The sequence below is a fragment of the Episyrphus balteatus genome, chromosome 4 (genome assembly GCF_945859705.1).
Source record: "Episyrphus balteatus chromosome 4, idEpiBalt1.1, whole genome shotgun sequence".
Classification (NCBI taxonomy): Eukaryota; Metazoa; Arthropoda; class Insecta; order Diptera; family Syrphidae; genus Episyrphus; species Episyrphus balteatus.
The window spans coordinates 34,424,466-34,445,326 of record NC_079137.1 but is presented as its reverse complement, the minus strand read 5'-3'; the positions used below and the strand labels follow the sequence as shown (position 1 = coordinate 34,445,326).

General features: G+C 33.0%; 1 protein-coding gene and 1 long non-coding RNA gene across 2 annotated transcripts in view; one reads left to right on the top strand and one right to left on the bottom strand.

The window, feature by feature from the left end:
- The window catches only part of LOC129918901 (serine/threonine-protein kinase 10), a 247,701-nt gene that overhangs the window by 140,642 nt on the left and 86,198 nt on the right, over nucleotides 1–20,861 (top strand). The gene's annotated exons all lie outside the window — the stretch shown is intronic.
- The window catches only part of LOC129918905 (uncharacterized), a 59,771-nt gene continuing 43,220 nt past the window's right edge, over nucleotides 4,311–20,861 (bottom strand). The window contains exon 3 of the long non-coding RNA XR_008773019.1: nucleotides 4,311–4,464. This is a non-coding gene — a long non-coding RNA (uncharacterized LOC129918905). The remainder of the gene's footprint in view (nucleotides 4,465–20,861) is intronic.

Genomic DNA, 20,861 nt, shown 5'->3' with positions numbered 1-20,861 from the left:
GTATTTTAATTTTTTTTTTTTTTTTGGGACAATACTTATCTTGGGTGAGAATCGAACTTTGAGTAACGAAATTACGTCCAATATAACTATTGTGCTTTTTTCCAACAGAAAATGTCGTAATATTTTTTGTTTTATTCTCCAGAAATAAGTCGAAGAGCCTATTGAAAAGCGTTGTTTGCCATAATTTGAAATTACTATTCATCTTTACATGGCATCAGATCAGACTTTTAAAAATTGAGTTTACCTATCTTATCTTTTTCGAAACTATTAAATTCTACCAAAACATTGCTCCTGAGTAACTGATTACTATTGTATTCAAAAAGTAAGATCAGAGTTCAATTTAAAATACACTGTTTATCGAATTTCAGAAATCTAATTTACTAGAACATTTAGTGAGCAAACTTTGTCGGAAAGAAATATACTGGGAACGTGCCAAAGACGAAATACATGATCTGCAATTATTTCTGATTTAATTTTTGTAAACGAGGACTCTACTTTTAAGCATTAAAATTTCGATGTTTTGATGTGAAAAAATCACTCTAAATACTAAAATTCCAAATTCCAGCTCAACTCAGGACATCACAGTTGGGGATAACCCGATTCGGCCCAAAAAATTTGCAAATCAAGAAAAAAAAATCGCAAAGAGTTGAGAATTTTAAAACACATTTTAGTCGTCATTAAAAAAGAATTGAAAAAACTCACCAACAATTTGACAAGTGGAAAAAAGTTATTCAAGGTTAAAATAAAAGTTTTTCTTTAGCGAAAAACGAGTATTAAAAAGTCTTAGAAAAAATGTAGATTTCGTGGATTTCTACAAAAAAAAATTCTTCATGAACAAACAGATCCTTCGATGTGCAGATGAAGCGAAACGAAAAATGTTTAAGTCTCCAAAGTCAACAGCGAACATGTTAACGAATAATCATTTTTATCAAAAAACTAAACCGACTTCCATGGCTAAAACTGGGTTTTATGGTTTTTCTAATAGTTCCTATAGCCAGAACTGAACGAAATTAAAATGGGACCACATTGCAGCCACCAGCAATCCAATACAAAAAGAATTATCAAAATTGGTTCACTCAGTCCAAAATTATGAAGTAAAAAACACAAGCACAAAATTATGTCAAAGTCAAAATAATAAAAATACAAGCAAAAAAATTCAAGAAAAAATATCAGAAAATAATGTCGTTTTCGATTGGAAACACTCAAGGATTCACTCATTCTGAAATCCAATAAAACAGTTTAATCTCTTCCACTCAATTCATTTTTTTTTGTGTTTGTGTATTTTTCTTTGAAATTTCAAATGTCAAATATTCATATTAATTTATTTTTTTTTTCAAAAAAAATCTTTAAAATTGTTCAAAAATGTTAATGCTGAAGAAATTAATGGTGAAGTTGGCTTCCAAAATATTTTAAGTAAATTTGAAAATTAATTAAAAAATTTATTTCGGAAAACAATAATTTATTTCAAAAAATAAAAAAAAAAACATTGATTGAGTGATTAATTTGACTTTCAAATATTCATGTGTTAGTGCTTTTTGAGTGAATTCCGATTTTAAATCGAGAAGAGAATTTCTCTTCTGAGAAGCGTTTTGGCTGTCATATTCGTGTGAATAAAACACTTTCAAAAGGCTTCTGAATGATTCCGGACGCTTCCGGAGAGCCAATCGAAAACGACATTAGTTTTAAAACACAAAAAATTAAATTTCGTTATGTTATTTTTGTATGGAAAATTTCGGTTCGCTTCAGCTGCGTACTAGGTTTAAAAAAGAAAACAGGGAAATTGACTGAAAATTTTGTCGAGAAAAATTTCTTGAACTAATTGTACACGTCTTTAGAAATTGACCTTGGCTAAATTCATAATGTTCCCTCAACAAACTTCAAGAAAGAGATCTAAATTCATTGAAATCATTGAGTCGAGATCTCGAGATGATTTCATTTGACACATTTGAAGCAAATGTTTTGCTTAGCGGAATTGCTGTAATTTTTTTGGTTCTGTTCGTTTACTTGATTTCAACGAAAAATTGCAAATTTATTTGAAGAATTGTACATTTCCGAAAGCAATTTTTTGAAAACCTGCCAAACATTGTGAAATGACAATATTTCAAATTTCAATTATCTAACTACCACCACTTTTACGAAAGTAAAATTTCTTCTGCAAATTTCCCGCAGTAGGTCAACCCAATGCAATGAACTGAACTTTTCTCGTTAGCAATCTTTCACATTAAAAACGCATCAGTGCAACAAAATACGAATAAAAATTAATTGATAATTTAAATAATTTTCTTGTCTTCTTTTAATTCCATCAGGAAGCTATAAAGAAAAGGTTACCAATGTTTTTTTTTTACCAACTTAAATATTGAAACTTCCTCCTTCACGAAACGATGCATATAAAAAATACATACAAACCATAAACCTTTTCCACAAACTATACATCAACAGCCCCTACAGCATATCACAGAGGCACGTTTTGTTTCCATTTGATTTTTATAACATTAAAAAAGCTTTATACCGCACGCCACCGTCGACATTCAACACATTTCCACCTACAAAGTGACCTTTGTTGCTACAACAACAACACCTCGTTAAATTGCTATTAAATTGTTGCGCTGAGTGTTGTGTCCACTATCATTGGGAACATCCAGTTGCTTAAGCTCTTCTAACTTGCTACTGTCTTCGAATCACGACTCTATAATACCCCTCAAGAGCAAGGTTTTATTTTTCTTGTTATCCTACGCTATAAAGTTTAACCCGCGTAGTAGCTTTATGTGGGTTCTGCCTAAAAATTCCATCTCAAGTCACATGTGTAGGCTTCCACTTTATAAACATTATTGCATCATCGATATAATTTTTCTTAATTTTTTGGCGCAACAAGTGGACATCTTCCGGTGCGGGCTTCCAAAATTTCCGGCTCACATTTTTTTAAGTTGTGAATGAAATTTTATTACAATTTTTTTGTTAATGACGTGCCACTGAGATGATGGAACCCACACGCCCGCCATTGATTTGTGTGTGGTAAGGTGGTCTTCGATTAGGCAAACCACCTTTTGGAGAATGACAACTTCATGACGTCAGTGTGTAAGAAATATGTTGATAGACTTGGGGCAAAGTCATGTGTCGTTTGTGTAGTTTGAAAACAAGAAACAAACAAACTTCTGAATGAAGTTATGCCTAGCTTAGATCTTTTGAATGAACCGTATGTGGGCATGCAACCGGCAGTGAAGCTGTCATGAGCAGAAACCATAATTCCATAGATTTGTTGTTGTTGTTGCGCGAATTTGTAAGCAACACCGGCGGCAGCGGTAAGACGGTCGGTCGGTATATTGAAGCCTGCATTGTCGCAAGTTGCGGGGGTATTGCTGCAAGGGCGTTTGAATGCTATATAGAAATACGCAGGCGCGCACCACATTGTGCGACGTGGGTGTAAATGTTTCTTTGGGGCGCCGCCAATCCGCACCGCACCGTTCATCATCATTCATATATGATCGCAGAGCGCACGCACTCCAGGGTGCTTGGCATATAGCTTATTTTTGTTCGCCGCTCGTCGCATTTTGACGGAACGGACGTACGCTACGACAAACTTGCTCCGGTTGATGTGTTAGATAGAGAGTGGGCTAATGAAGCTAATGAATGAGTTGAGTCGATATGAATGAATATTGGAAGCAACTCGTGCCAGGTCTATGGTGGTTCTCGGATCTGCCTCAAGGTTAATGTTAATGGACGGGCGAACAAAGTTACAAAGCCACCAAAGTTAGTCACTTTTCATATTTTTTTTTTTTTATTGTCATGTATTATTGTGAGTGGTATTAGCTGCTGCTCTTGTCTGTTTGTTGCGCTAAAGTTGTTGATTATTGTTGAAATATAGTGTTTTTTGTTGTTGGTTTTTATTTTATTGTGAATTTTATTTTGCAAGTGGGTTCTTTTATGCAAATTTTATTCGACGCGAATTAAGCGGGGGAGGTTTTGGCTTGTGTTATGAGGAGTAAGTTGACTAAATTAATGACTTTCTCTTATATTTTTTAAAGTGGCAATGAATTTAGCGTAAAGGACAGTTATGGGTTTTGTAAAAAAAAATCACTATACAAGTTAAGAATGTTTATTTGAGCAATACATTTTTATGATCTGAACACGCGAATAATTCTGGAACTTTTGCAATATTCAATGTGCAATTTAGATGATTTCATTTGACAGATGCAAGACAAACAAATTGAGCGATTGATATTGGTTATGTTTCTGGTTTACTTTTTACAAATGGAAATTAAGAAAAAAAAAAAAAAAAACAAATGTATGAAAGTTCCTTGACATGACTGAAAAAAATTGCGAAATAAAAAAAAAATGTTAGTAGATTTTTGTTTTTTATTTTATTGAATTTTTTTTGCGTTAAAAAATCAGTCTTTTTAGTGTAACCGTTGAATCATCTCTTTGGTTATCAAAAATGAAAAAACAGCTCTGGTAGATTGATTTTGTCTGAAAAATAAAATAAAAATAAATTTTAATTGTAATATTTATAATAAAAAAATATATGAAGAATTAAAAGAAGAAAAATTAGCTGTGTTTTATTTTCCTCGTGTTCCAGGTCAGACATTGTTTTTATTAGCTTTACAACAAAAGCTGGATTTTGTTTTGTTATTGTTTCGCAAAATAAATACAATGATCTGATCTGGATCACGGGGAAAATAAAACAGAGCTATTATAGTGAATTAGAAGGAAATTCCGTATTCTCTAATGGTAGTAGGTAAGAAATTTATTTTAAAATGAGAATTTTTAAGCTCACACGAACTATGAATTTGAAGCACTTGGAAATAAAAAAAAAAAAAAATAACAGTTGATGACGTTTCCGATTGTGATATTACATTACACCATGCAAGTAAATTCTAAAAATTCAGACTTCGCTTGTAGACGGCTTAAAGTAATGCGTTTTTTGAGAAATTACTACCTTAAGCAAATTTTTGTATATGAAGAAGAATACATTCTTATTATGAGTATAAACTTAGCGAAGCTCTTTAATTTATAATTTTGTTGCTAATTTGCAATTTGTTGCAATTTTTTGCTCCAGTAGTTTTGGTTTTTCGCTCAGTTCATATCAACTTAGCCAATCACTCCCCCTGATTCGAATCCAAATTCCAATCAAGTTAATTTTTCTGTTGCTAATAAGTTTCAGCAATTTTAATATTCTTTGTCCGGTAGTTTTAGTTTTTTGGGTGTTTCGCTAAGTTTATATTAACTAAGCACATCCAAAATAGTTTATATTTTATTGCAACAATTTTGATTTTGTTGCTAGTTTTTTTTTTAAGTGTTTCGTTAAATTCATATCACCTAATCGAAAAAAATAATAGGCATCAAAATCAAAGTTGCTGCATCTAACTAGCAACAAAATAGTTATAAAATATAAACCTAAAATATTGGAGCAACGAAATCAAAATTGAACTTTCTATCCAGCAACAAAATAGGAATGAAATATATCGAATTCGCTTAAGTTCTTGCTTATATTCTTGTTTTAAATAGAAATTCAAGCATTTCACTTTCAAAACTGAAGTATGATAAATGTCATTAAAAAAAACGACGTTTTTGATGACTTTTTAAAGTAATCGCAAGGCCAGTTGAACTTTCTCTATGCCACATCATATTTGCAATGTTTGTATGGTGCAATAAATTGTACCAATGCCATTCAATATAGAAACGAAATTCTTAGCTCTATAATGTATCACAATAAATTCTTTCTTTGAAAAAAATCAACGCTACGGCAAAGAGCTGCTTGTTACAGGCAATTTAGTCGGCTATTATTCGGTCAAGTTCTTCAGCTTATATGAAAGCATTATCTATGGAAAATTCCTATCGTGACTTGACTAAGAGAAGAGAAGGTTAGACATTGAATCGAGCTGGAAACTTAATATTGAAGGACTGCTGAAGAAGGCGGTCATTGAATTCTATGTCTTTAGTAAAATTTCCACCAAAACATGTCAACATTTTCAATTGTTTTGCGAAACATTCCCAGCAAAACCTAAGATAGTTAAAAAAAAGCTGTTCTAGATGCGACAGGGGTATCTGATACCAAGTCAGTACCCCTAAGCTTTAAAAAATTGCTGTTGAATTGGAACACCTTTCTGATACAGTGATATTTACAAGGCTTGAAAAACTAAAGTACACTGTTGAGCTAAAATCTTAAAACTCACAAAAGAGTATGTTGTTATATTTAAAAGATTTGTTTCCAAAGGCGTAGGTATAAGTAAGTTCGCTAAGATGTACTAAGTCGCTTATAAAATAGTGATAATATTTTTGAGAACAGTAAAGACTTTAAAGTAGGTATCATCGCATTTCTAAAAAAAAAACGAATTGCATCAAAATTTAATAAAGTGATATTTCAACTTCAAAAACACATTGTACAGATCACTTAACACTAAAAATGAATTTCATGAATGCCATGTGTTTAGAACATATTTAAGTCACATGGGCACGGTTTTCCGAAAGAGCTTATATTGCTTTTTGTGCTTTCTGAACTCTTTCTCACTGATTCATTTTAAATCTGGTGGTTGTAGCGGGAAAAATATAATATCAATTATTTTTTAGACTGAACAAAGTCGTTTGAAACACTTGAAGTATGCTTTGGATCATTATTATCATAATTATCATTCTGTAAGATCCACTGAAAAATTATATTATCCTCAGCCCACAGCAATTGTTTTTATATCAGAAAAAATGAAAAAAAAAAAAACACACCACTTTAGTGGCAATGTGACTTGATGTCTATATTTTCTTAACGGATAACTAGAGTTTATTAAATACCTGTTTTGAAAAACTTATTTAATTTTTCTTAACTAAGATAACGATTTTTTCACAAAAATGGAGATACCTAAAAGTTTTTTTTAAAGGTTTGACCTATTCATCGCCCTTTAAAATCATGTGACTGTCCTTATCCCATCTAGAAAATATTTAAATACTATCAAGCTAGCTTAATAATTGCAATTATCATATTGAACAACAAAAAATAAAATAGAAACTTAGTTGTTAGCACGTTTCAAGAACAGTTGTTATTTCAATCCTTAAAAACTTAAGAAAATTAAAACTAAAGAGAATTGAACAACTTCCGTTTGAATTTGAAGCAGCATCTTGTTTTTCTTCATTTGTTTTTCTGTTTTTTTTTGCTTTTTTCTGTTCAGTATTAAGCTTTTTTGTAACCTAAGTTAAAACTTTGAATTGTCTTCAATAACAAAAGAATCCATGAAACTATCAAAAAAGAAAAGAAAAAAAAAAGAAAGAAAAAGGAACACAAACTTCTTTCAATTTTCCATCGTTCGTTGTTGGAACTTTTCTATCATTTATTTCATCATCGTTTTGGGCAATTCCATGAATAATAAAAAGAAAGCATTCAAGCTTAAATCCTTGAATCTCTGAAATGGTACTTCAAAAACAGAATCAAACAAAACACTTTCGCCAATTTACATTTGGCCTAAGGAGAGGCTGGTTGTTTTTTTTTTCATTCTTTTTTATTTTTTTTTTCATCTTTTCATTATCGTTAAGTGGACGTACAATTCTTCTCTCTAGCCTCTCCCCCTCCTTTTCTGTCTGTAAAGCAAAATCAAAGCATCCATGAATAACCTAACCAACCATACCATAGCATAAAACCTTCTGAAAATCACAGTCAAAGCGGTGGTGGTGGCGGTGGTTAAAAGAAGAGCCCAAGAGGGTTCAAAGGGAACCAAAAATCTGCCCAACTAACATTCAAAAACTATTTACGGAAGCACACCGTGGCAGCAAAGGTTTCGTCCCTTATGACCATATCGTTTTGGTGCGGTTACCAAGGTGGTGATCAGTGACTGAACCGTTTATGATTCACTGCCTGGGTTGTAATTTTGCTATGATAAACGTTAAAAAGACGTCTCCAAATGGTTGATGGTGATGCGGTGGTGTGGTTTTCCACTTTTCCACAATGCAACGACACGAAGCGCGCGACGACGCCAAGGCTGTAATTATTTATGATGCATCTTCAGGCGGCTGGGCCATCATCGGGTGTACCGTATCTCCACAACTTGACGAGAGGTCTTGAAACATAGTCGTTTGGTAGATATGTGGGAGTTGAAGAGATGTAGCTTTTTTTCACTGACTAACTGAGGTCTTGCCCATTCTCCATCGCCAGCATATAGAAACTAAAAATGAATTTACGAGGACTTGAATGCTGACATTGATTGCATTTTAATTGCGGATAATTCGCCCGAAGACGTCCACGCGCCACAGTCCTTAAATCAATTTCTGTGTGCAAACGAATCTCGGATTATTATAAAGTTGTTAGGTTTCTGATGAATGTTTTCAATTATAAGATAGCTACAAGTTTTCTTCTTTGTTGTTATCTTTTTAGTTTGCATTAACGAGGGTTGGCATTGGAAGAGCAAAAAAAAAAAGAGGTAAAACCCCAAAACTGTGGTGGATTGGATGAAATTCCAGAAGCGCCATTGAAGCCAAGAAGCATCCTTCTTCGAAAGACTTTTGTTGTGTTTTCTTTCAATTTAATTTTTTCTTTTTTTCAAACTCTGGATCTGGTCTTGTGACACAGCTGTGCGTACTTTTATTCTAAGCTACCACAATAGGCTTTCCGCCAATTCAGTGGTGTGTACGAGTATACGCAGCATCGTATCCAGAGTCCAGTTCGCGCGGCACGAGACAAAAACCTCAAGGAATTCCTGCCGCATTGCCGGAGAGGCAATTAAAGACCACATCATGGAGAGAGCGAGAGATTAAAAAATAAAAATAATATAAAAAAAGGAACAAAAAAAAATTGGTTCCATTGAGGCTAGTAGCCAAAGAAATCTGGGAAATGCTAGATCGATGTAAAGAGCTTTTGTTGGCGGTACGTGCGGGCAGGTCTCTTTGGGGAACAATATTCCGCTGCGACGAAGAATATGGACATTCGGAATACCTTCCACCACAAAAATAGTTTTCTATAGAAAGAGAGGACATTTGGCATTGTGTTCCTCTTATTATATGCGGCTAACTTAGTTAAGGGTTGCTGCACTGATGGCTGATGGCTGCTATAGGTACTAGATGTGGTGACCCGAACCTGAACAATAAAGCCGCATTCAAATTGGAATTAGTAAAAATGAGCAAAAAACGAAAAAAAAAAGGAACTCGGAACCACAAAATGCTTTTAATGCTCCTGTGCCAGAGGAAATACCTCAGAAGTTTACATGTTCCATTCGACGCATTGTCGTCGTAACGTATTTTTGTTTTTGTTGTTATTGTAGATGAAGTGAAACGACGACGTTGACCACGACGACGATATCGTATACCAGGAACGACAAGTCAACGTTGCCATTTTGTTGTCGGCAAGCTCCAAATTTATAAAAGGACTCCTTCGCTACTGTGGTCAGAATGTTGTGACCATTAGTACCGAAAATTTGTTTGGCATTTTAGAGTTTTTGGCACGCGTATAAATAGGACTCTCAGTGACTTGTGGCGACATAATTGTGTACTTAGTAAAATGGTAGCAGTTTGCCTATAGTTCGTGTACACTGATTTTTTGTTTTTGAGCTTCAAAGAGCTAATGAATGACTTTGGTTTGAGCTATGAAAAGAGTGTAGATGTGTTTGAAAACGTTGAATAATTGTGTATCGAAAATTTATTAATTCTTGTACCAAAATGGCTTCTAATAAATAATATTTTTAATAGAAATAGGTAAAATTTGGTAAATCCAAAAACAATTTTGACTGTTTGTTCTTTGTCAAAACTACTAGACAGTTTAGGTATACTTAAGAATCCTAAGATGAACATAAGCTTGTATTAAGGTATACAGAAATATGTTGTTTAGCGACCAGTTGATGATAAAGAAGCCTTAAAAGTGTTTTTTTTTTTTGTCAAATAGCCAGTAGGACTATTCTTATGCTTATCTGTCCGTATCTGTACGTTTATGATCGGATTTATTTTGATCATCAATTTCATTGTTTCCGGATAAGGAACCTTTTGGGTTCGCCGACAGTTTGTTCAAAGAAAACGAAGGTGTACATGTTTTTAATTGTTCAATATTTGAGACCAACAAAAGTTGGTTTCATAGTGTTTTTGCGGTCAAAGAGTCTTTTAGGCATTGCTTTTCTTCACGATTGTGTTTGAGGTCCGTATTCTATTGCCCTATACCCTCAGAAAATCTTCTTTACACATGCGAAAAATCAGTTAATCTTTTGTAATGTTTTTATTAAAAACGCTATTTTAAACCTGAAGGCTCAAGTTTTATTGCTTCTTATTCGATCAAGTTTTGTTATTCCTGATATTATGCGAAATCTCATTGCTCTCCCGCTGTAAGATCTCGGCGATCACACTTTGAAATTGCAAAGCACTGTTTTATTCAAAGAAATGTCTGGAAATAAATGTGTATCAGAAAGTTTACGGCACAAAGAGTAACTGATTCACTTATATGCCCTTTATTTTGCCTTAAAACTGAAAGTCATTAGCGTACAAAAGAAAAAGATGATTCCCTTGTTTACACTAACTTTAATCTAATCTTTCCATTCTCAAGTAGATTTTCGGAAATCTTGCTTATCATTCTGATTCATATACTTTGGTTGATTTAACCGATATAAACGCACACTGGCATCAATCACTAAGAGGAACATTTCAGAGAGTATATCGTCTCGACCAATCACTTTTACATTCTTGGAGTTTTTACCTCAAAACTAAATTTTTTTAATGCGATTTCAGAGACTTCTTTGAAATTGGATTCGGCTGTTTGAAGATATGTATAATGTATATCCTAGGAAATTGCTCATTTCTGCACTGCACTTTTCGCACGTTTTTGAGTTTTACTACGTTGATGACCTATAGAGCTTGCATCAATCAACCCAGCCGTTTGATCATCAAACCTGGGTGCATAAAAACAACACATAGACAGACAGATTTAATTTTAAAAACTGTTTATATCTATTTGATCAAAATTTTTATTTCGAATTATATTTTGAATATGGAAAAATAATCCAATGCATTTGAAAGTAAACAGAAACTTTCGAAACTGCCGAAAAATAAAAAAAGATTAATAATCTTTGAATATTTGAAAGAGTGAGCCTCTGAAATATTTTTCCAAATATTTCTTTTTATAATTCCACGTATCAAAGATTTAAACTTCCACACGGTCAACGAAATCGGTCAACGGGTTTGCTCTCTGACTTAAAAAATTACGGCAAAGTCTTTTCCAAAGTTTTTTTTTCTACAAAAAATGCTGTCAATGCGTTAACTGGTACGATGACACTGGCGTTGACGCACACAATTTTGGGTTTTGACTTTCACAGCGCGTTGACCGTGTTAATTCATGTTAATAAAATATCTAATTTTTTACTTGAGTAAAATTTTTCAATTTCAATTTCGGTACAGAACTACAGTTTAATCATGTTAAAACAAAAATGCCCTGAAAAATGAAGAAGCTCAAAAGAACACAAAAACTTTCCAAAATGGTGTTTTCTCTTTTGTTGTTCTTTTTTTTTTATTAAAATGTATGATTTTTGTATACTTTTTTTAAGTCAATCCGATAAATTTATGTAAATGAGATAAAAAATTACAACAACATTGAAAAAAACTTTGAACATTAATTAATCAAAATTAACCAAAAGGATGTATTTTTTTCAGTAATATGGAACGTCACAGTATACATATTGTACTTAATGATTCAGTAAAATAATAATATAACAAAATTGAAATACCAATAATATTTTTTCCAAACTTCAAACTAAAAGGATAGCGGTGATATATTTAAAAAAATCTATTATATGCGTGCGAAAAATTTTTATATTTTAAAACTTTTTTTGCTGTAAATTTTTTCCACAACTTAATCAGCATTTTCATTTTTTATTTTGTTTATATATTTTGTTTCCAAGATAAATTTACAACAACTAACTTTGGTTAACAATCACACCTTCAAAGCACTTAACAACAAAGTGTTCACCAGGACTACAATTATCTTCTCGAACCTAACCTAATTCCCTTGTTAAAAATAAAATCCTTGCGAAAGAGGAGCGCCTTAATTTATAGCTATATACCCTCTAGTTGCTAATAGTTGAAAACGATTCTTGCATTTCTTATACATAATAATTCTTTCTGTTATTTTTTTTTTCTATTCGAATAGAATGAAAAAATGAAACGAGAATTCTAAAGTATAAAAAAAATAAAAGATTTATGATCCTTTTGGAGAATAAGAAAAAATGTTTTTTTTTCACAATTTTACCCTTTTAAATTGCCATATACTTAATTTTAATCTTATAGAAGATGCTTATGGCATAAGGGTTGGTAAATTTTTCCAAGAAAAATATAAAAAAAGGAAAGAAAAAAAAACCCCAACCATTGGTATTCATTGGTGGCAATTATTCTACGTCTATTTCACCCTTTTAAAGAAAATGAAAATGTACTCTATACACAGTTAGACATATATACATTCTATTATAAGAACAATATTTTAAAATTAACATTTTTAATATTGCATGAAACTTTGGCTGCATTTTGCTTCAAGACAAACAGAAACAGTTCGTTGTTTTGTGCAAGAACATGATAATGGTTATAATTTATTTGGTTGCAAGAAATCATTTCGATAATGTTAATTAGTGCACATGATTTCGTGAGTGTTCTCGATAAAGAACTTCTGAACATAGTTTAATTAAAGGCTTATAAATAAAACTTTTTTTGTACACGATACCTAATACCCAGTGAAAAGGTTTGTGATTACATCTTTTTAGGAGGTATATCAGACCGAACATCAAATCTTGTAGTTCTGATTTTTGGAAAAGGTTTTTGATAGGTATGAACCAATCAACATCCTAAATTTTCGGACCCGATTGTTGGACAAAACATTGACAAAATTAAAAAAAAGTTAAAAATTATCCAAATTTTTCTGGTCTGTGTTGGTTTTTGACAGAACACAATTTTTTTTTCACTGTGCCATTGAAAACTTTTTGATCTATATATCTTTTGATCAAAAATAATTCGATTTCGATGACATTGACGAAGTAATATCTTCGAACCCTTTAGGTTCACAAGGATGATTTTAGACTACAAACTTTTGAATTTCTTAAACGTCTTACATATTGGACCCGATTGCACACATTTTTTTTTGCTAAAATCGAGGAATGGAACACTTTTATTTGAGATTTTACTCCAAATCAAACAAGATGGAATCTGCGCGAACCATTGAAACAACAGTTTTAGCTTGTTTTAATGTCGTGCCATAAACTCTCTCAAATAGTTTTTTAAAATCTTATTTGAGATTGATTTTATTCTCATTACAAACAGAATATTTTTTTGCTTGTATTGCATTGCATGGATTGAATTGTTTTTTTCAAAAAACCGTATCTGATTTTTGTTGATTTTATTCAGGATTTCAAATCCCCCGTTAATTTTTTTTTTCTGTGCAATCAGCGGTTGCTGAGATATTAACGGTTAAAAACAAAAGGATATTTTTTGCATTCAAAGCTAGATTTCTCAACAAAAAGTAATATGAACAAGTAATCCGATGCATATAATGGTTTAGTGGGTAGAAAAATAAATTTAGTTTAAAAATTGAGAAAATATTTTAAACTAAATATATATTTTTTTATATATTAATTATTCTGAATGCCTTCTTTTTAATATGTTAAAAATAAAGAAAAGCAGTCAAAAATTGACGATGCTTGAATTCGTAGGACTATGGTATGATGTTAAAAATGAAATTAAAAAAAAAACAATCATTACACACTTTTTGCAAAATCGATCCAAAAAATGTGTGTGTTTTTTTTTTGTTGTTTCCGTGTTCGGCAATATTTTTCTACAAAAAAAGCTAAGTTTTTCTGCACTATTTTGAAACAAACTTTTTCCCTTCTTATTTATAAGCTATTACAAGTACGAAAAAGGCAATACCATATTTTTTAGGATTTGATAAGCTTTAAACTTTAAACTATTTTTTATACATAATTTTAATAATTTTTGTGGAACAAAATTTTTCGATCCAATAAATGGTTTTCAAGATAAACATGAAAAACTGCATGTTTCTCATAATTGCCGCTAGAGCTAACGTCGGATTCCTTGGGACTTGTTTTTGAGTCATAGCCAGACATCCTTTAATGTTTGTGCCAAGTTTAAGACGAGTAAATTTTTTTGACATGGCAATTTTTTGGTTGGAATAATTTAGCTAGAAATTGTTAGCTAAAAAATATTCTTTTTACTCCCAATTCCGAAAACGTCTTCTCCACTAGTTTATTTTATCCAATCGAAAATTAGGTCTGTTAGGTTGTTAGTACTTTGTGAAGTACGTAAAACGTAAAAAAACGTTTTTTGCATATTCTAACAAAAATATTTCAAAAACGTGAACTGCTAGGATATTTTTGACTTTGGATTCGAGTTCAGCACACCGGAAACCGTCAGAAAAGTATATTTTGGTTCATGTGGGGAAAATCTTGTTAACTTCAAAATAAGTCAAGACACGATTTTTTTTTAACTTTCAAGCAGTAATGTTTCAAAAACGGGAGCTGATAGGATATTTCTGACTTCAGTGCCTACGTTCTGTAACTTAGTCGAGAACTTCTCGCATCGAAAAATTTTAAAACAAAAATTCCATACGTTTCTCTATTTGGAAAAATAACCTGTGTCTGTATCTAGATGTGAGAAGCAACCCTGTAAATTTTTTATTCCATTGGAATTATTGGAAACTGTCAAAAAAAGGGAAAATATTTGTACCTTTGGCCATCAAAGGTCATATAGACATAGTTTTACAATAAATATCTCAAGGCTCGGTAGTTTGAAGGTAGAGCAGTCGGTCAGCGAGTGGAGGCGAAGGGTACCAAGTTCAAGTCACAGTTAAGGCATGTAATTTTTTCTTTTTTTTTCTTTAATATTCTTTTTTTTTATTTTAAAAATTTAAGTGATACAAAAATAAATTACCGTGAACACTTTTACTTTTAACACATCTCACATTTAATGCAAGATTATTTTTTTTCAAATATCTTACTTTCTCGCATCCTTTTAGCTTGTGAGTAATTTTGGCAGTTCAATCGAGAAATTATCTCGATAATTTTCTTACAGACACAGTTTTATTCACATTTTTCCAGTGTGTCAAGCATTTTGATTCAGAAATGTTTCAAGGCGAGAAAAATTTGTTTATAGAAACAAACGAATGTGAGAAAATGATTTTTGTGTCGATTCGCATTATTTTTGTTCCGATTTGCGTGTTTCGTGCGAGAAATTTCTCGATGCGAGAGTTACAGAACGTAGGCACAGATTCGAGTTCAGCACATCAAAAACCTATAGAAAAGTATATTTATGTAAGTGCCCGCACCAAAAAAAAAATTAAATTTTGTAGACCAGTGTAATGTATTAGTTCAATCACCATAGTTATCAGTTCGACAATTGACTCTTTTCTTATCGATTTTAATGAAATACAAATTGAAATTGAATAAACTGGTTCTGTAATTTAAAAAAAATATTCAATAAGACTCAATTCGTTTATTTTTTTTTTATAACAAATTTTGTATTGATTTTAAGAGTTTAAATTTACTGTGGCGTATGTGTAACCTTTTTTTTAAACACATTTTTGTTGGTTATGAAATTTTCTTCCTTTGCCCTAAGAAATATAATAAAAACTATGAAAGGATTTTCAGGCATAGCACCTTTTGGTTTCTTCTAACTGGTTTTATTTTTAACACTACTCAAATGTCTGAATTCGTTTTAATGGTAATCTCTGTAATAATTTGGCATTGAAATTTGTTTACTATAATCTTTAATGAGTTCTCAGCTCTAACTACTTTTAACTATTTGCCAATCCATTTTATTCAAGACTCACTTAAAGAGAACTATTGGTTTTTTTTCCATAAAATCACTGATATTTGAATTGTTATTCCATTGAAAGTTAAAACTACGACACCAAATTCCATCGCAAATAATGTTAAAGCTTTTGATAGTTCTTTTAAAATTAAAAAAAAAACCTTTAATCATTTTATTGGAATTATGTACCTGCTATTTAAACATTAGTTATTTCAACTTGATATTGAAAACTGTGACACTATAAAAAAATTATTCCAAGATTCCATAAGTAGGTAGTTGTTGTGGGTATCATCCACCTGTTCACTAAACAAAAAATGTTGATTGCAATTCTTGAAATTATTTCTCTTTACTAAAAATATTTTCTAAAAATCTTAAAAACACTTTTTTTAAATGTTAGTTGTAGCACGAAAAATTCCATTATATAATTATTATGAATTGAAGTCTATCACTCTCAAGTTGAATACGAAAATAACAAACATCCAACATTTCACACACTTTAACTCAAGGTAAATTCTAAAAAATAAGAAAAAATAAAAATGATGTCAACATTTGAAGGCTTTGACATCTTATCGTCGTTGATCGTCAAACATCGGAATGAATATTGAATTGTAAAGAAATTCTATTGACTTGAAATTGCAACTGCCACATGCCAAGATGTTAAAGATCAAACTTAAAAAAAAAGTAAAAGATTTCGTGCAACGCGACCATTAGTCGCCTGTTTCCCAAAGTATTATTCTGGTGAGGTAATTGTTAGACCTTAAACTTTGTGCCCGCACGTGACACCGTCTACTGGACTCACATAATAAAACCTCTCAAAAAAACTGATATATTTAGGCTTTTGAATAGCCTCGTTTTAGGTTGCAATGTTTAATATAATATGATCTCATTCGTGGTTAATATATTTTTTTGTTGTTGTTAGTTTGTTGCATCAAAAGAACAATATTGTGCGCGAGGACTTTTTGGAAAGAAGTCAACCATCAAGTCGAAAGAGATTGTCTGTAAAACTGTATTCAATTTTTTTTGTTCAACTTTTGCGTAGTGGTTATTTTTGTTTTGGTTACGAAATTCACGACATCAAAACTATACAAAAACAACAACAACAACAAAACAACTGTAAATGTTGGACAGTTTCCCAAAGACAGAACCTCTGCCATGACACATAATCCCAATTGCTGCCACTCGCCACGATCAACCAACCACTTGATACACGTCTCAATGGTCTTTTCTCCCCAACTGAACGACCAACAAACAGCCAACCAACAACAACGAACGGACGACTGTCTTGAGTTTTTTTTTCTCTTTTTTTTATCATTTCTCAAAAAATGAAAAAAACAGAAACTTTTTTTTAGTTTCTTTTAACGTTCTCGTTAGACCGTATGTGAGGTTAGATTTGAATTTAACACCCACATTGTGCGATTGACCAAAACCAAGTGGCAGGAGTGCAAAGTTTGCGATAGAAATGCGCGATTGGGATCAAATTCGAGCGATTTGCGTGCATCCATAACGCAGTTATAGCTTCCGCACTTAACATGTGCCAACCTTATTAGGAAGCTTGATTTTTTTCCATGCCAAAGGCATAACACACAAACGACAGCAAAGTTGCGATCTTCGTCGTTGTCGTCATTGTCGCACCGAGCAGTCTGACGATGATGACGATGTCGTTTTGTTTGTTGAAGTTCCAAGTCGACAATAACAACAACAACAATATGATGAAGAAGTAGAAAAGAAGACGCAACAACGAATCGCGGAAAAACATAAAACATATGGCAGACGGGAGAGATTCAGTGAGTGACTCTTGGCCGTTGTCGTCATCATCGTCATCAGCATCGTCTGGTGGGATGTTTGTTTGTATGTATTTTTTTGGCATCAGGAAGCCCTTTTATGATGAGGTGCGCTTCGACCGCGGTGGTGTTAACAAACCTAACCGCGCTTGCCCGATCACTGCATGGGAACTCGATGATGGTGATGAGGCCAGTCGGCTCTCTCTCTCTCATTTCTTCTTGTTGACCCATCGTACTAGCAGCGTCGGACCGTCCAAACTCGGGGAAACGAAGACAGCAACGACGACGTGTTAAATGACTCGTTTAGATTGCAAGCCTCTGCGCGCACCATGTTCGCAGTCGATGTTTTCACGCGCACTTACACCAAACAGCCTTTTAATGGTCACACAGCAGCACAGCACTGGCTGGATAAACGTTGGTCACCAGCAGCAGTAGCAAGTAGCAACAATATCGAAAACAAGGCAGGATACAATGTGGAACCTTGTGGTATGTGGCACTGGTTGCGGAGATTTACGCAGAAATTCCACCAATTGACACTGACATGGCACATTGGCGTCGGAGGAGTTTGGAGTCGAAGTCGTTTCGGCCAAGTAGTCGGTTGTTGTCTCTTCTGTATAGATATGCAGAATCTCTTGCTCCGATCGATCGTTAGAAGCGGAGGCGGGATCCCAGGGATAATGTGTGTTGATGACAACAACGTGGTGGACGATGTGTGAAAAGCGTGTAGAATCATTATCGCTCACTTAAAGAGGCGGTAGTGAAGGTGGTGGTGTGGTGTACCGCAGCACGGCTTGATTAGCGTCCAAACGACTCAATTACACGAACTAGCGTGTGTGCATTTATGGCATCGATCGACTAGGTAGATATATCTCGCTCTCTGATTTGCATGCCCAATTATATCGATCGCGTTTGCAATCATTTTAGCGCTCCGAACTCAAATCGAGTTAAATTGCTTTTAATGAATGATTGTCGTCGTATATAGTCGACCGACGATGTTCGTTGTTGTCATTGTTGTTGTTTTTGGTTGTTATTCGTGTCGCCAAAGTCTACGTCTTCAGATAGCACTTAGAGAGGCCGCACTGCACCGCAATGACGATCGCATCGAAGCCGCGCCGGCAATGATGATGATGACGGTGAATGTGTCGATCGATTTGTCGCATTCACGGCACGCAGATCGCTAGATTGTCAGGGACCACCGCCATCGCAAAGATTGCGATGATAAATTATATTATTCCTCGATAACTGAGTGCCGAGCTCACTTCGATAGCCTATAACTATCGATAGTTTGTTTGTGGCTTGTAATAATGTATGGGCAACTATAGTAATTTTAACTTGAGAGAGCACAGGGTGGTGCGCGGTTTTAAAGTGATGTATGAGACACTCGACAAAATTGACAAATTGCTGCCATTTAATGTCTGACGTCTCACCCCGTTCATATTACTCATGGAAATCTATCATTATTTTATGAAGTTGAAGTTTTTGTTGTTGTTGTTGTATCTGGGGCGATAGATCGATCGGCGAGAGAGGGCGGACGGTCTTTATAGGCAGTATATACAAACGGTCTATCGGTTGGTCGACTTGGCGGGAGGCCATCAAAGCGATGATCAACGCCGCGTTCAGGCTAAGAGTTTGATCTGTGCGAGATCATTGATCAGATCGCGCGTTGTATAGTATACAAAAACATAACAACTCACAGGGGCGTATTTTGTATACTATCTATCTACCTATACGCGCGCAATCGGCTGCTTTAAACGTGTAGGTTGGAGCAGATGATTGATTCATGTAACAATCAACGAGTTGGCGTTAAGCACTCGATCCGTAATTTCATTAGAGTGAATTTATATTTGTTTGATTGTTGCTTAATGCATTGTAGTTTGTGTTTTTTTTTTCTTATTTCTATTTTTTTTTTTTATTTTATTACTTTTTTTTCGATACGGTTGAATTGGCTTAGTATAATTTAAATAGACGGATTGGGTGGAAAAGAAATCGAAAACCGAAAGGAAATCCGAAGGCGGGGAACTCAAGGAATGATAATTTGAGTATCATTAAAATTTTGTAAACGATCGATAGCGATCTTTGATCTTTTGAAGTTTAACAATGTTTTTTTTTTGTTTTGTGTTTTTTTATTTTGTTGTCGTTGTTGTTGTTTGAGAGGTAATTTCTTAACCCTTGACTACTTTTTATGTTTGAAGTTTGGGGTGATGTTGGTTGAGATTTTTACGTTTGGAATTGGTCAGTTAAATTGAGTGTGTGACATCAGTTTTTTTTTTGTTTTTTTTTTCTTGAAAACTTACCTCATTGTTGTAGATGTAAATAAGTTTTGGTTCGAAAAATATGTATAGGTCGATATTTTTTATATAAAATGTAATGGAGTTTACTTTGGTGACACCTGCTTTATTAAGTCTTGTAAATGAACTTACAAGTGTCAATTTTATGATCAGAAGGTCAGATTAAGCCTTGAAAGGTTTTATTTTAAAAATACTTTATATACTGATGTCCGTTGTGATAACATAATATTACAAGGAGTTTCTTCACTAATTTATCATTTTCTGGAGATTATTCAAAAAGATGTTTTTGGAATCAATTTTTCAAGATCAAACAAACCTTACAACTATGTGCTCAAAGGATTTTGATGATTCTCAACTACTAAAGTGTTTCCTTTAATATGGAAGTTTTGAGTTTTGAGAGATTCCCTAAAGGGGGAATTGAAAATTTGTTTTTGAAAATGGTCTAAAGACCAAAATTTACGATATCTGAAAAAAATAACCAAAATTAAAAAAAGACTACTTTTCTCAAAAACGACTTTAACGAGTTGGATAAAAATGTGTGTCTTAGAAATTTATACATACTTCAAAACCAGTAAAAAACGTGTTAATTTTTTAAGAATGCTTAGTTTTTTTTGTTATTTTGTTTTTCACACAATATTCGCCACTTTTTGCTTCGTAAATTTTTTGTGGATAATGTTAATAGCATAATGGCGATAAAATTCACTATTGCTCAACTTGAAGCAAACTCGAGTGTTGGCGAACTTAAGAAGTCGAAAGTTGAAACACAAGTTGAACATTTGTTTTCTTCGCTTTTTTTCTCAACTCTCGAGTTTAAAAAAAAAGAACAGAAGTTGGGCATATTCCAGTTTGAAAAATATCCCTGGGATATTTAAATCTTCTAAGAGCCATTTTAATCACTATTTTTCAGTTTAACTCCCAATTGTCCATAAATAAATTGTTTTTTTGTTTTTATGACGCAATATCAAAAAAAAGTTGAGAATCGAACTTTAAAAACAGCTGTGAGTGAAGAAAAACAAAATCACAAATTGAGACTAAAAAT